This window comes from Emydura macquarii, unplaced genomic scaffold (assembly GCF_026122565.2).
Source record: "Emydura macquarii macquarii isolate MOO-44397 ecotype Brisbane River unplaced genomic scaffold, CSIRO-AGI_Emac_v2 contig_3345, whole genome shotgun sequence".
NCBI classification, from domain to species: domain Eukaryota; kingdom Metazoa; phylum Chordata; order Testudines; family Chelidae; genus Emydura; species Emydura macquarii.
In genome coordinates, this window is record NW_027133482.1 from 1,680,445 (window position 1) to 1,694,070 (window position 13,626).

Sequence of the window (13,626 nt, forward strand, 5' to 3'; positions counted from 1 at the left end):
TGTAGCCCACTTATATTTAGCAAAAATTAAACAAACAAAAAAAAAAACCTAACAAGAAAGGTCATGCTTGTTTGGTCTTTGGCTTTCACTGGGCAAATGCAGGCAAGAGGGAGGGGTTTCATAAACAGCAGCTAACTGAGAACCTACTCATCTCAAAGTCTTAGTGAGACGAAAGCGCTGTTTGGAACAGCCAAGCAGAGTCTTCTAGTCAGTCTGAAACACGAAACCGTTTAATGTCATTGTCAATTGGCGTTAAACTGTAAACAGGCACATTTGAATTCACTGACTAACATTTTGCCCTTCTGTGATCTTTCCATCTGAGGCGCTCAGAGCACACTATATGTATGAAAATTTTTCACAACACTGCAGAGCACTACTGTAGCATTTCTACTCTCATCTTACAGACAGGGAAACTGAGGCACAGAGGGATCCATGGCCCTATACGACAGAGAGGCACTCCTAAAGTCCCAGTCCCATGTTTAGGCACAAGACTATGATGTCCCCCTTCACTGTTAATATAAAAAAGTCTTGTTAAATAAAAATCTTGTCCCCTAAGCTGGACTGATCATTAAGAGTGTTGACATAAAGTAGTCTCGAATGTACTAGAAAGTTTTTTAATCCATCTGTCTCGTCTTATACTTAGAGCGTAAGCGCTTTGGGACTGTCTTTGTTCTGTGTTTGTACACTGGCTAGCACAGTGGGTCTTGATCCATGACACGGGGTCCTAGGTGCTACTGCAATACAAATAATGCATAAATAATTATAATAGTTCCAGATCAGTTTTGCAGACTCAGGGTTTTCAGGTAGGATCGTATTCATCAGAACTAGTCTGCCATTACACCTACAAGTCACTCCTGCCTGCCAGTGGTTAGAGAGACAAGGTGGGTGAGGGGAATATCTTTTATTGGACCAACTTCTGCTGGTGGGATTGACAAACTTTCAAGTTTAAAGCTGAGACTTCTAACAGACTGTTTTATGGTTCTCTCTTCCTCCCAGTTCTCCCACCCCATCCTAATCGGTCTCTTTTGTCCATCTGTTGCTTCTTTTCTGATACTGCCTGTAAACTCTTTCAGGCTGAGACTAGAAATCTCCTTTGCCATGTGTTTGTGCAGCACCTAGCCAGGATTCTTGATTGTATTTGATAGCACCAGTGAACCGCGAACAACAAGACAAATTGAAAAGCTCTGTGGAAAAGGGTGAAAACAGAGTTCTTTGCAGGCGGGAGGATGGACTCAAACAGGATATAGAGCTCTTTAACAGCGCAGACAAAGTCCTGACAAACAACCACATTTTTGGGTGCTCATCTAAACCGACCTCCAAACCTTTAGAAGTTGAAGCATCAGACTTTTTGCTAAGTCCTGGTTGGAGCTATGCTGATACTGAGCTGTCTCTTGCTCGTCATGTGCAAATTTGGATACATTAGGAGTTACGGATGTAAAAATCCCAGCAATGCACTTGAAACAGACCCTGAAATCTATAAAGAGCGCTCTCAGAAGCACAAAACTGGCTATTGCAGCTAGGGCCTGGTCTACACTGATAATGTAGGTTGACGGAACGCGGCTTCTGTCGACCACATAAAGTAGGCGTCTCCACTGGCAGGTCAGTTCCGCCAACCTAAATCCTGGTAAAATTCGACTTAATAAAACCACCTCTGCAAGTGGCATAGCGCTGAAGTCGAATTGTATGGGTCGAATGAGCACCAGTGTAGGCAGAGCGCAACGTAAATTGACGTCATTGGCCTCCAGGAGGTATCCCATAATGCTCTGTTGTGTCCGCTCTGGACTTTTGCACTCTACTGCACTGAGGCCACATAAACAGGAAATAGCTCCTCCCCCCAAAGCCCCAGGAAATTTTGAATTCCCATTTCCTGTGAGGTCAGCGTGGAGAGAGCTTGCCAGCACCTGATCATGGCAGCTGCATGCCCCAAATGCACTCCATCCTGGAACCGACCTGAGATCTTGGATCTCATCAGTCTCTAGGGCAAAGAGTCTGTTCTGGCTCAGCTCCGAGCCAGCAAAAGAAATGGGGATATCTACGAGAAGACATCTCGCGGCATGTTGGAGAAGGGGCACAACAGGGATGCGCAGCAGTGCCGCGTTAAAATCAAAGAGCTGAGGCAGGCGTATCAGAAAACTAGGGAAGCTAACGATTGTTTTGGTTCATCACCAAAAACATGCCGCTTTTATGCGGAGCTGCAGGCGATACTCGGCAGAGACCCAACCATTATGCCACCATGCAGCGTAGATATCTCAGGGGGAAATCGGAGGCCAAGATGAAAGAGGATGAATCTGTGGATGAGGAGGAGGAGATCAGGGTGCAGGCGAGTGGGGTATCCCTTCTCCCTGGAAGTCAGGAGCTGTTTGCTACACAGAGTAGCCCAGCCAGACACAGGAAACCGTGACTGACCAGGATGCCAGGGAAGGCACATCTGGTGAGTATGTACTACAAATTGCATTTCTTTGGTCATATCAGTCTGGATCCGGCATTCATAGTCCTTCCACAAGTATTTTGTACTCATTTGGGTTTGTTACTTGGTTTCCTAGGACTTCACTGTTGCTTGTGAGACATTGATGGCCAGTGCTGAGTGTCATGGTGACGGCAGGGATAGAACTCAGCTCCTCTGACTCCCAGAGTGACTCCTGGGGGAATTCTGCCCCAAAACATTTAAAATGCTGCACGTTTTAAAATTCTGCATATTTTATTTGTCAAAACATCACAATATAATCATGCCAATTTCAATTATTTTGGTCATTTATTTCAAAACACCTGTCAACAACTTTGTCTGTAACAATACAGACAACAAAAAAGGTTCAAGAAATGTTTGACAAATAGAGTCCTTACTAGGCATATTAACACTGAAGTCTGAGTAATACTTTATTTAAACTACAATACAGAAACGTGTTGCCTGCACCACTCAGAAGCGGTGCAAAGGCTTGGGGGAAGTCAGGGGTAACGGAGGAGCTGAGAGAGAGGGAAGGAGCCTGGCAGTGAACCTGGAGAGTTGCTGGGTGTGGGTGGGAGAAGTATGGAATAGGTTTTGGTTTTTGTTTTTTTTTTGGGGGGGGAGATGGGGGAGATTGTTAGGGAACCTCCCCCAGGCAGCTCCTGGCTGACCCCTAGGCTCTCCGATTCAGTCAGGCACATCTGCCCCTGTCCCTGTGTGTCCCTGCACCCCCCCTCCCATTCAGCCCCTGGTTCAATGCTCTCACCCACTAGCTCCTGTGCCCCCCACCAGCCCGTCTGAAGCTGTCTGCGGGCCCCCCAGAAGCCCCTATGTACCCCGCTCTGTCTGTCCCCCCCCATATCCCATGTCTCTTCACCTGGAGTTCTCCCTTGGAATCCATCTACGAAGCAACAACAAGCAACTGACAGACTGCCCACAGGGGGGAGAGCTTGGTTGAAAAGGAGTCAATCAGCCTGTGGTGAGCATTATCTGGAACTATAAAGCTACTGAAGTGTTGGGTTTAGTTTGGAAGGCGATTTGTCTTTTAATTAATTGTGATCAAACCTTGATTCATATTTTCTGGCTTATAATCACTTAAAATCTTGCTGTAGTCAATAAACTTATTTGTTTGTTTTATCTAAAGCAGTGCATGTGGATTGAGTGTGTGCAGAGACTTTGCTCAGAGTGACAGAGCTGGTGCATATAAATGTATTTGATAAATTGATGGACCAATGTAATGAGCTTGCCCAGTGCAGTGTACAGCACTGAACCCTGTAAGACAGCAGTTCCTGGGGTTGCATCTGTGACTGGGGGTCAATCCCACAAGTGGCTGGCCAGAAGTGCTCCTTCACTAGGTCAGGGACTGATTACTCGCAGAAGGCTGGGCGTGGGCGGACCCAGGAGTGGGTGGTTCACACAGCCAAGCAGAGTAAATCGGGGCCCAGGAGTGAGGGATTGGGGTGACACAGCTACACACCAGTCCAGATTGCAGGGGGGAATGTCACAACCTCCCCAAGAGACGGTGGCAGGGTTGGTGGAAGAATTCTTCTGTTGACCTAGTGCTGTTTACATGGGGACTTCGGTCGACTTTACGCCACTCAGGGGTGTGAAAAATCCACATCCCTGAGTGGCTTAGTTATGCTGACCTAGTTTTCTAGTGTAGATGAGGCCTAAGGCGTACCTGGAGATGTTCCTTTCAGGCAAAGATCACGGACACCTAGCTCCCACTCTGGCTGTTTGGGTATTGCAGGCTTACTGAGACAGGTGTGCATGGAAAGATGTCAAACACCTACAAGAGAGGAAGTCTATAGGAAGAAACAAAGAGCAGAGCGGTATCCTGTCTAGGAATACAAACAGAAGATTGGTTTGGTATCTTGGAGAGCAAAGAGATGTGCTGAATCCTTTACCTAGGAGGCAAGCTGACAGCATGCTGGTCTAATGAAAGAAGGGGCACAGCCAGCCTGTAAAGTGCTGCAGGGATTTTGGGGCAGCAATACTTTGTTAGATGCGAGTATTTTGTTAATTCAGTTTAACCTCTGGAACGTGTGTTCTGAGCTTATTTCATATGTAGCGATTTGTTTCCAACACTTCTATTTGCTATTGCTTGAATTTCTCAGCTTTGTTAAATACGCTTCTACTTGATTTCACTGTAAACAAGCCTAAGTGCTGTGTGGTAAGCGGAGCGGTGATCCAAGGTGGAGCTGGTAAGCGGAGCGGTGATCCAAGGTGGAGCTGGTAAGCGGAGCGGTGATCCGAGGTGGAGCTGGTAAGCGGAGCGGTGATCCGAGGTGGAGCTGGTAAGCTAGGGTGTTCTGCTTCTTTGGAAGCAGCGAATCCGTGAATACTGCAAGTGGCCAGTGGACCAGGAGCGGGACACTCCAGGGAGACGCTCGCGGTTGGAGTGCACCTATCACTAACCTGTAGTGACAGCGGGGCCTGTGTAGGCCTAGAGGGGAGTGCGTGTGCTTCCAGTGGCTGTGGAGCTGACCGTCTGCAGGCAAAGGGCAGGTGGTAGCGAGGTGCCTCACAACCCTAGGTGCTCCCGGAAGCAGCACAGATGGGGATAGGGAAAGGAAGAAAAGGGCCACAGGGGAAGGTGTGGAGAGAAGCTGAGATGAAGATACCATGGAGAGGAAGGGAGAGGGCTGGACCAAACAACCAATCGGCGCAGGACAGACAAAGTCCTGTCAAAACTATATTTTTAAAGCCAGATGAAATCATTGGAACAGACGGGGGAAGGGAGGGTGGACCAATGGGAAGATAGAGTTAAGAGACTTGAGTTCCCTTCTGAACTCTGCCACAGAATACCCATGTGACCTTAGGCAAGTCCCTTGACTGGTCTGTGCCTCAGTTTCCCCATCTGTAAAACAGGGATACTGCTTGGTGCTCACCTTGTTACGGCCCTTTGAGCGTTCCAGAGGAAAAAGTACCATGTAAGTGCTAAGCAGTGCTGAATCCCCAGGGACTCCGAGTTAGCATGAAACGGTACTGGCACAAATGAAACCTGTGTAAAGGGAATAAACATTGGGCTATTCCAGTGTCTAACAACAGGTTAAAGAAGACAAAGGGCCAGAATCTCTGTTACAATCTGGTCCCTTTGTGCTCTGCAGGTAGCCCAAGGGAGCTGGGTTCTGGCTGCAAACAGCCGGTGGAGATTTCCCCTTGCAGAAGGAGACTCTCTGCTGGTGTGAAGCTGGCAGAGCTGACCACCCTCACCCCCAGCACAAGGAGGAGGACATGCAGCTCCTCCACCGGGAGAGAAGCCATAAGGACCCTTGTCCAGTGGCGTTAAGTAGGGCAACTGTAACCACTACCCCTGCTCCTCTGTGCCATGCATAGCTCCGATGCAGGGGAGAATCTAGCTCAAAGCCTCCAACACACAGGGAGTGAGAGGAGTAAATCCAGCTGGCCATATTACCAGGGAGCCATGTACCACCCTGGATCCAGCTGTGCACAGCTTCCATCGGTATCATTGAGGCAACACAATTTGGTGGACTCCGCTTCCCAGCTATGGGCTAGGAGAGAATTATGGGCCAGGGAGAGAGCTGATGCTACAGGCCTGGACACAGTGAACAAAGAGAGACCATGAACGTCACAGGATCCTTTACCCCCAGAGCCTTTGGCAGTGGAATTCCCCTTCCCTTGATCTATGCAGAAGCACATTAGTGGCATGTATCTCAGCTATGTTCAAGGCTTGCTTGCTTGGTTCCAGAGTTGTAGAATTTGGCTCCAAATCCAGATAGAACCTTTTCCCAATTTTAGGGGAGTTTGGAGCTGAGATTTTGATGTGGGCACCTCTCTGTTTCCATAGGACCTGATCCTGCAAGATGCTGAGCACCTTTCACTCCACAACGGGAAGAGAAGGGGGTCAAGTCCTTTGCCGGTTTGGGCCCCTATGTTTGTATGGGGCCCTCTCAGGGATTTGCTCAGGCCTGTTATTGTTAGTTTACAGGCCCAGTTCTGCCCTCAGACATGTGTAACTCATTGATGTCCACGCAAGCTACATCCATGAGCTGAACAGCACTTTAGCTTTGTTTTGTTACGACACTGAGTGGCCTGGAATGGCTATGTTCTGCACCGCGCCGGACCCTGGGTGTCCCTAAACCTCCGACTGCCAGAAACTGGGGCTGGAGGACTGCGATGGATCACTTGACGATTGTCCTACTCTGTTCATGCTGTCTGAAGCACCTGGCACTGGCCACTGGGCTAGACAGACCATTGATCTGACCCCAGCATAGCTGCTCTTACACTTTAAATGATCCCTTTGGAATGCAAGGAGGTGTCTATTAAGCCAGTGAGCTGTGAAAAGCAGCAGGAGTACACAGGCCAGATGCTCCGCTGATGTGAACTGGTGTAGCTACACTGAGGATCAGAGCCGCCCGTCTCATCCCCTGTTCTACGTACACAAAATTAGGTTTTCCTGGCCGATGTCTCCGGCGCCTGCAGGCTAAGGTGACCACCTCTAACTCCGGCCTTCCCAACATTCTCATGAGTAGAGGAAAGAAAAATTAAGGTGTGTTTACAAACCATGCCCATTTTCAGATCAACCCGCCTCCGCCTCCCTCGCCAAGGCTTTAACAGCTCTGCATTGTGAATCCAGCCTAGATTTATAATTAACTCGGTATGAGGAATTTCAAGGGCAGTGGCACAGCTCCCACCGACAGCCTGCAACATACCACCACCAATGGAAACATGTTCGTCATTCATTTCCCTCTTACCCCTCCCTGTACGGGAGTGGTCTGGCTGGAGAATAAGCCAGCTCCTACGTTGCCTAAAAATCCTGCTGCCGTAAACATTAGACTGTATTATTTGTAGTGGGATCGCCTGAATCATTTGCATTTCTACTCTCCGGGAGAATGGCACACACACTGCAAATAAAAGGCATGACGCCGGAACCTGAAGGAAGTATTATCTAAGCCTCGTACAACACCTTTCAAGCCGAAGGATCCCAAAGGACTTTACACAGCATAGGGTACTTTCCTAGTTACCAACTTGCAACTCCACTGCCCCCTACAGACAACTGTATGCCACAAATACTCAATCCCCCGCAGCAACAACTCCAAAGTCAGATTCTCCTATTCCCCCCAGCCACAGACTCGGTCCCTTAGCGCTTGAGTTGAAGGAGAATCTCCATAAGCTGCACAGGCCCTGGGATACACAGCAGAGGGCAATGGTGCACCCACGGACCCATACAGTTCATTGCGGTATAAAGACATACACTGACACATCACTAGACCCGTGTCTCAGAAAGCAGCCACCTCTGGAGTGAAAAGTGGCAACTGTTTAACGGCAGGCAGGCACCCTGGTTCAGGCAGCAAATGAAAACAAGGATAGCATACCCAGCCTTCCCAACGCCTTCCGCACACAGAAGTGATCAGACCAGCTGTAAACGCGGGGTGGGTCTTTCCTCTCTCTCCATCCCAGTGTGGCAAGGCTGCTCCTGGTTAAACACAATCCCACCGAGTTGACTGAGAGATGCTCTTTCCTTGTTTACGCAGGATGCGACCGCATATAGCAGATTGTACTCATTTTCCAGATTGGCGGCTCTCTGTTGTTTCCATCCTTCCTGGGAAGAGCGCTTGCTAACAAAGGAGTGCCGTACTTTCACCTTACCCAGAGCCTCCTTTAAGAGGCTAACGCAGAAAATACGTTTTCAGCAAATGTAAGCTAGATGGCCAGGTATCTCAGCGATCAAGAGGTTTTTTTCCTCCCTTACTCTCCCAGCCCCTTCCCCTGGTAAGGCGACAAGAGACTGTCTCTACCTGCTCTGTGCCTGAGGGTGCTCTACAAAAATACCTGCTGTAAACAACAGATCACCTGTTGCCTTAGCTCAGGCACAGAGCTGAACCTTTGTTCCCTCTGACTGGCTAATATCAGGGAACTGCTCCCTTCAAGTACTTAAGTTTCATTAACTCTTTCCTTGCAGGATGCAAGCTTTGGAAAAAAAATAAATCAGCGTGGGAATTACACCGGCCCTGCTCTAACAACATTGAAAAATACGTCACAGGAGTTAATGCCAAGATTTTACAGAGTGATTTCGGGTGCTTATATTTTGGGGGATTTAATCTGAGACCTTTTACAGGGGCTTGATTTTACGTGGTCAGCAGACACCCTCTGAAAAGCAGGCACCTAAACTCCCTATTCGCTTTTGGAAAACAGGCCCCAAACCTACACAGTCTATTGCCCACATGTAAGCCCTGCACTCTCCCCACCCCACCCCCAATGTTACAATATACTCCAGCTGGTCTAATAAGAGATGTTACCTCACCCACTTTGTCTCTAACATCCTGGGACCAAAATGGCTACAACACTGCACATAGGCTACAGTGGCAGGCCCACCAGAAAGGATGAAAGATGGCTGGAAGATTTTTGGTCACTCGTTAATGGATAATATAAAAGAACCATTACTTAGTTTGGCAAAAAAAATGTTGTTTATGCTAAGAAGATCATTAATTAAGGTACTTAAAAATATCAGCAGAGGAGCTTTTTAATCCTAATGGGTCCCAATTTTTAAACATGAATGCCTAAAGTTTCCAGGCACCTACTAGAAGTTTTGAGTTTGAAGCAGACTAAACGTACATAACTTTAAAACTGCCTCATTTTATTTTCGATGCGACTTTATTTAAAAAAAATCTCACAGATCTACAAATGAAACCAAGTTTGACACTGAGGAATAGCGTATTTTCTTCAGACTCAAACAACTGAAAACAACTCCATCAATTTAGCTCAAACTTACTACACAGAAAAAAACCCCCCACCCTTTCAGCATCGACCAAGTATAGAACATTTCAACCCAAAAAGGAACTTTGAGAAAGTTCTGAACTGGGGGGCGGAGGGGAAGTTAAATGAAAACTGGAACCTACCCTCAGTTAGAGAATGAAAGTGACCACCCATTTGCACAAAGTGCTCGGATATCCACCACCAATCACAAGAAGGTTTGTTGTCGCTTGACGTGACTGGGTAACCGTTTAAGAAGAAAAAAAAAACCCAACAAAAACAAACAAACCAAAAAACCCCCACCCCAGAACTGGCCATCTTTGATTGGAACTGGCTAAGAATGTTTAAAACAAAGGCCTGGAACACATTGAGATAGTCGAAGATAGAGGCAGAATAGAGCGAGCAACTGTGAAAGAACACGGAATAGATGGAAAACAGCCGCTTCCACTGCAATACATCAGGACCATTTGCAATGACAAACACTGGTCATAGAAATAATGTAGGATCGGAAGGGGTCCCAAGAAGTCATTTAGTCCAGCCCCCTGTGCTGAGGCAGGGCCAAATAAATCTAGACCATCCCAGACACGTGTTTGTCTAACCTGTTCTTAAACACAACTTCCACATTCCATAACCTCTCCTGGAAGTCTGTTCCAGAGCTTAACTACCCTTATAATTAGAAAGGTTTTCCTAATATCTAACCTGGATCTCTGCTGCAGGTTATGCTGATGACTTCTTATTGTACTTTCAGTGAACATGGACAACGACTGATCACTGTCCTCTTTATAAGAGACTTATCAGGTTCCCTCTCAGTCTTCTTTTCTTAAGGCTAAACATACCCGGTAAAACCTTTCCTCATAGGTGAGGTTTTCTAAACCTTTTATCCTTTTTTGTTGCTCTCCTCTGGACTCTCTCCAATTTCTCCACATCTTTCCTAAGTACTCCAGCTGAGGCCTCACCAGTGCCAAATAGAGCAGGACATTGCTCCTAGTTCTGTCATCTGCCACCACTGGGAACAGCCTAGCTCCATCCTCCCTGGAACTCTCTTCAGGTAGTTGAAGGCCGCTATCAAATCCCCCCTCATTCTTCTCTTCTGCAGACTAAACAAGACCGGTATCCTCAATTTCTCCTCATAAGTCATGCTCCAGCACCCTAACCATTTTTGTTGCCCTCCACTGAACTCTCTCCAATTTGTCCACATCCTTCCTGTAGTCGGGGGGGGGGGGGGGGGGGAGCCCCAAACTGGACACAATACTCCAAATGTGGCCTCACCAGTGCCGAATAGAGGGGAACAATCACTTCCCTTGATCTGCTGGCAATGCTCCCACTAATGCAACCCAATACGCCACTAGTCTTCATGGCAATAAGGGCACACTGCTGCTTCATATTCAGCTTCTTATGCACCGTAACCCCCAGGTCCTTTTCTGCAGAACTGCTGCCTAGTCAGTCAGTCCCCAGTCTGTAGCTGTGCATAGGATTCTTCTGTCCTAAGTGCTGGGCTCTGCACTTGCCCTTGTTGAACCTCAGATTTCTTTTGGTCCAATCGTCCAATTTGCCTAGGTCACTCTTATTCTGTCCCTACCCTCCAGCGTATCTACCACTCCCCCATCTTAGTGTCATCTGCAAACTTGCTGAGGCTGCAATCCACTCCATCCTCTAGATCATTAATGAAGATGTTGAACAAAACCAGCCCCAGGATCAACCCATGGGGCACTCCGCTTGTTACCAGCTGCCAACTAGACATCAAGCTGTTGATCACTACCTGTTGAGCCCGACAATCTAGAATCATAGAATATTAGAGCTGGAAGGGACCTCAGGAGGTCATCTAGTCCAACCCCCTGCTCAAAGCATCTCAAAGCTCTAGCCATCTTTCTATTCACCTTATATCCAGCCTTTTATCCTCCTGAACATTCTTGACTCTCGTTGAGTTTGTCATCCACAATAATCCCCAGATCCTTCTACTGCCTAGCCAGTTATTTCCCATTTTGTAGTTGTGCATTTGAATTTCTTAAGTGTAGTACACTGCATTTGTCTTTACTGAATTAAATCCTGTTGATTCAGACCAAAATGTCTCCAATTTGTCAAGGTCATTTCGAACTCCAATCCTGTCCTCCAATTCCTCCTAACTTATGGTCAGACACTAATTTTATGAAGTGTACTCTCCACTCCATTATCCAAGTATTGACTAGTACTGGACCCAGGACAGACCCCCAAGGGATCCCACTAGATAGGTCTTCCAAGTTTGACAGCAAACCACTGATAACTACTATGAATATGTTTTTTCAACCAGTTGTGCATCCACCTTACAGTAGTTTAATCAAGTTCACACACGCGTCGCTTGTTTATGAGAAAGTCATGCGGGACTGTGCCAAAAACCTTATGAAAATCAAAATATATCACTTCTATAGCTTCCTCCTTATCGATTATGTCAGCAGCTAGGTTGGTGTGGCATGATTTGCTCTTGACAAATCTATGTTTGCTATTGTTTATAACCTTATGATCTTCTAGGTGCTTAAAAACTGATTAATTTGTTCCAGATTTTTCCAGGCATAGAAGGTCATCTGACTGCTCTATAATTCCTCAGGTCCTCTCTTTTTGGCTTTTTAAACATAGTACCTTTCTCTGGTCATCTGGGACCTCACCCATCCTCCATGAGTTCTCCAAGATAATTGCTAATGGTTCCAAGATTGTTTCAGCTACTTCTTTAAGTACCTTACAGTGCATGTCATCAGGCCCCACCTATCTGAATACATCTAATGTATCTAAATAGTCTTTCACCTGTTCCTTCCCAGTTTTGGCTTGAGTTCCTTCCCTTCACTGTTAATATTAATTGCGTTAGTATCTGGTCACAATTTACCTTTTTAGTGAACTATGAAGCAAAATAGGCATTAAACATCTCAGCCTTCTTGATGTCATACATGATCACTCTCCTTCCCTGCTAAGTAGAGGATCTACACTTTCCTTTGTCTTTCTCTTGCTCTTCATCTATTTATAAAACTCTTTATTACCTTTTATGTCCCTTGCTAGATGTAATTAATTTGGTGCTCTAGCCTTTCTGATGTTTTCCTGCATGCTTGCACTATTCTTTGGTTCTCATGCTTCACAATTTCTCCCTACTTCCACTTAGTCTAGGATTCCTTTTTGATGTTCAGGTCATTAACAAGCTCCTGCTGGAGCCATATTGGCCTCTTACTGTTCTTCCTCTATCTTTCCTTCACATCAGGATAGTTTGCTGTTGCACCTTTAATATTATCTCTGAGAAGCTGCCAGCTCTCCTGAACTCCTTTTTCCCTTAGACTTTCTTCCCCTGGCACCTTATCTACCACTTCTCTGAGTTTGATAAAGCCTGATTTTTTTTAAGTCCATTATCATTATTCTGCTGCTCTTACCCCATCCTTTCTTGGAATCATGAAAGCTATACTTCATGATCACTTTCACACAAGTTGCCTTCAACCTTTAGATTCACAACCAATTCCTCCCTGTGAGTCAGAATCAAGTCTAAAACGGCTGTCCCCCTGGTTAATTCCTCCACCTGCTGAAAAAAAAGTTATCCCCAATACAGTCCAAGAACTTACTGGACAGAGAGTGTTTTGCCATGTTGCTTTTCCAGAAAAGGTCTGGGGATTTAAAGTCCCTCATTACTACTAGGTCTTGTGTTTGGGATATTTCTGTTATTTGGTCTAGTAATGCCTCATTCACCTTCTTTTCGCTGGCTCGGACAGCTTGGTTTTATGACCTACATGCATCTCCACATTCTTGCTCTCTGTAGTGTGAGTGTAGGTACTTCAGTATCTCCACTCACTCTGCTGCACACGTCCTTGCAGGATCTATAAAGCCATGCATCGAATTCATACATAAATCGCTACCCAAAGAACTAGCAGAAGGTCCTTTATTTATTGCCATGTGTTACAGACTTATAACCTGCAAGTGGTGGAGTGAAACTGGTTTACAAACTATCCTGCTAAGACTGGGAGCAACAGCAGCAACTCTCCTGGGAGACAGCAAATGGGACACTTTTACTTCAATATTTATTCCTAGAGGCTAGTTCAAGGTCAATTCTGGGTCCCATTTGCCTTCCTGAATAAAGCACGTCATGGTAAAAATGGTCACTCTCTGCCAAAAAGCAGCACCTAGCGTAATGGCAAGGCTGGTCTCATGCATGGATGCTGAAGATGTCACAAAGGCTGCGTCATGGCATATCAACAACACCAAGAAGTCACAATGCAAACGTGCCTGCAGTGGAGTCCTCAGTTCTTTTCCTCATAGCTAAAGCCAGGCCAGAATTTAAGGAGACACTAGACAGCGGCATGTGTCCCAGTGAGGGTCTGGGAGCAAGTGAGCCAGAAAGGACCAGATGGTCTGCATCCAGCAGCCTCAGTAAAGAATCTTTTAATGTTCATTTCAACTGAGTCCTGTCTGTTCTCCAGTGACATTGTGATGTGCTGGCTTTGTCCAGCAGGATGGACATG

The 13,626-nt window shown here is 46.5% G+C and overlaps 1 protein-coding gene across 3 annotated transcripts in view; it reads right to left on the minus strand.

The window, feature by feature from the left end:
- LZTS3 (leucine zipper tumor suppressor family member 3) overlaps positions 1–13,626 on the minus strand; it is a 105,302-nt gene that overhangs the window by 33,637 nt on the left and 58,039 nt on the right. Inside the window, exon 1 of one of the 3 annotated variants that reach the window (XM_067533624.1) lies at positions 7,783–7,818. The exons of the other annotated variants lie outside the window; for them this stretch is intronic. The gene's annotated coding sequence lies outside the window, so the exon portion shown is untranslated. Of the gene's footprint in view, positions 1–7,782; positions 7,819–13,626 lie in introns of those variants that run through there. 3 annotated transcript variants of the gene reach the window in all.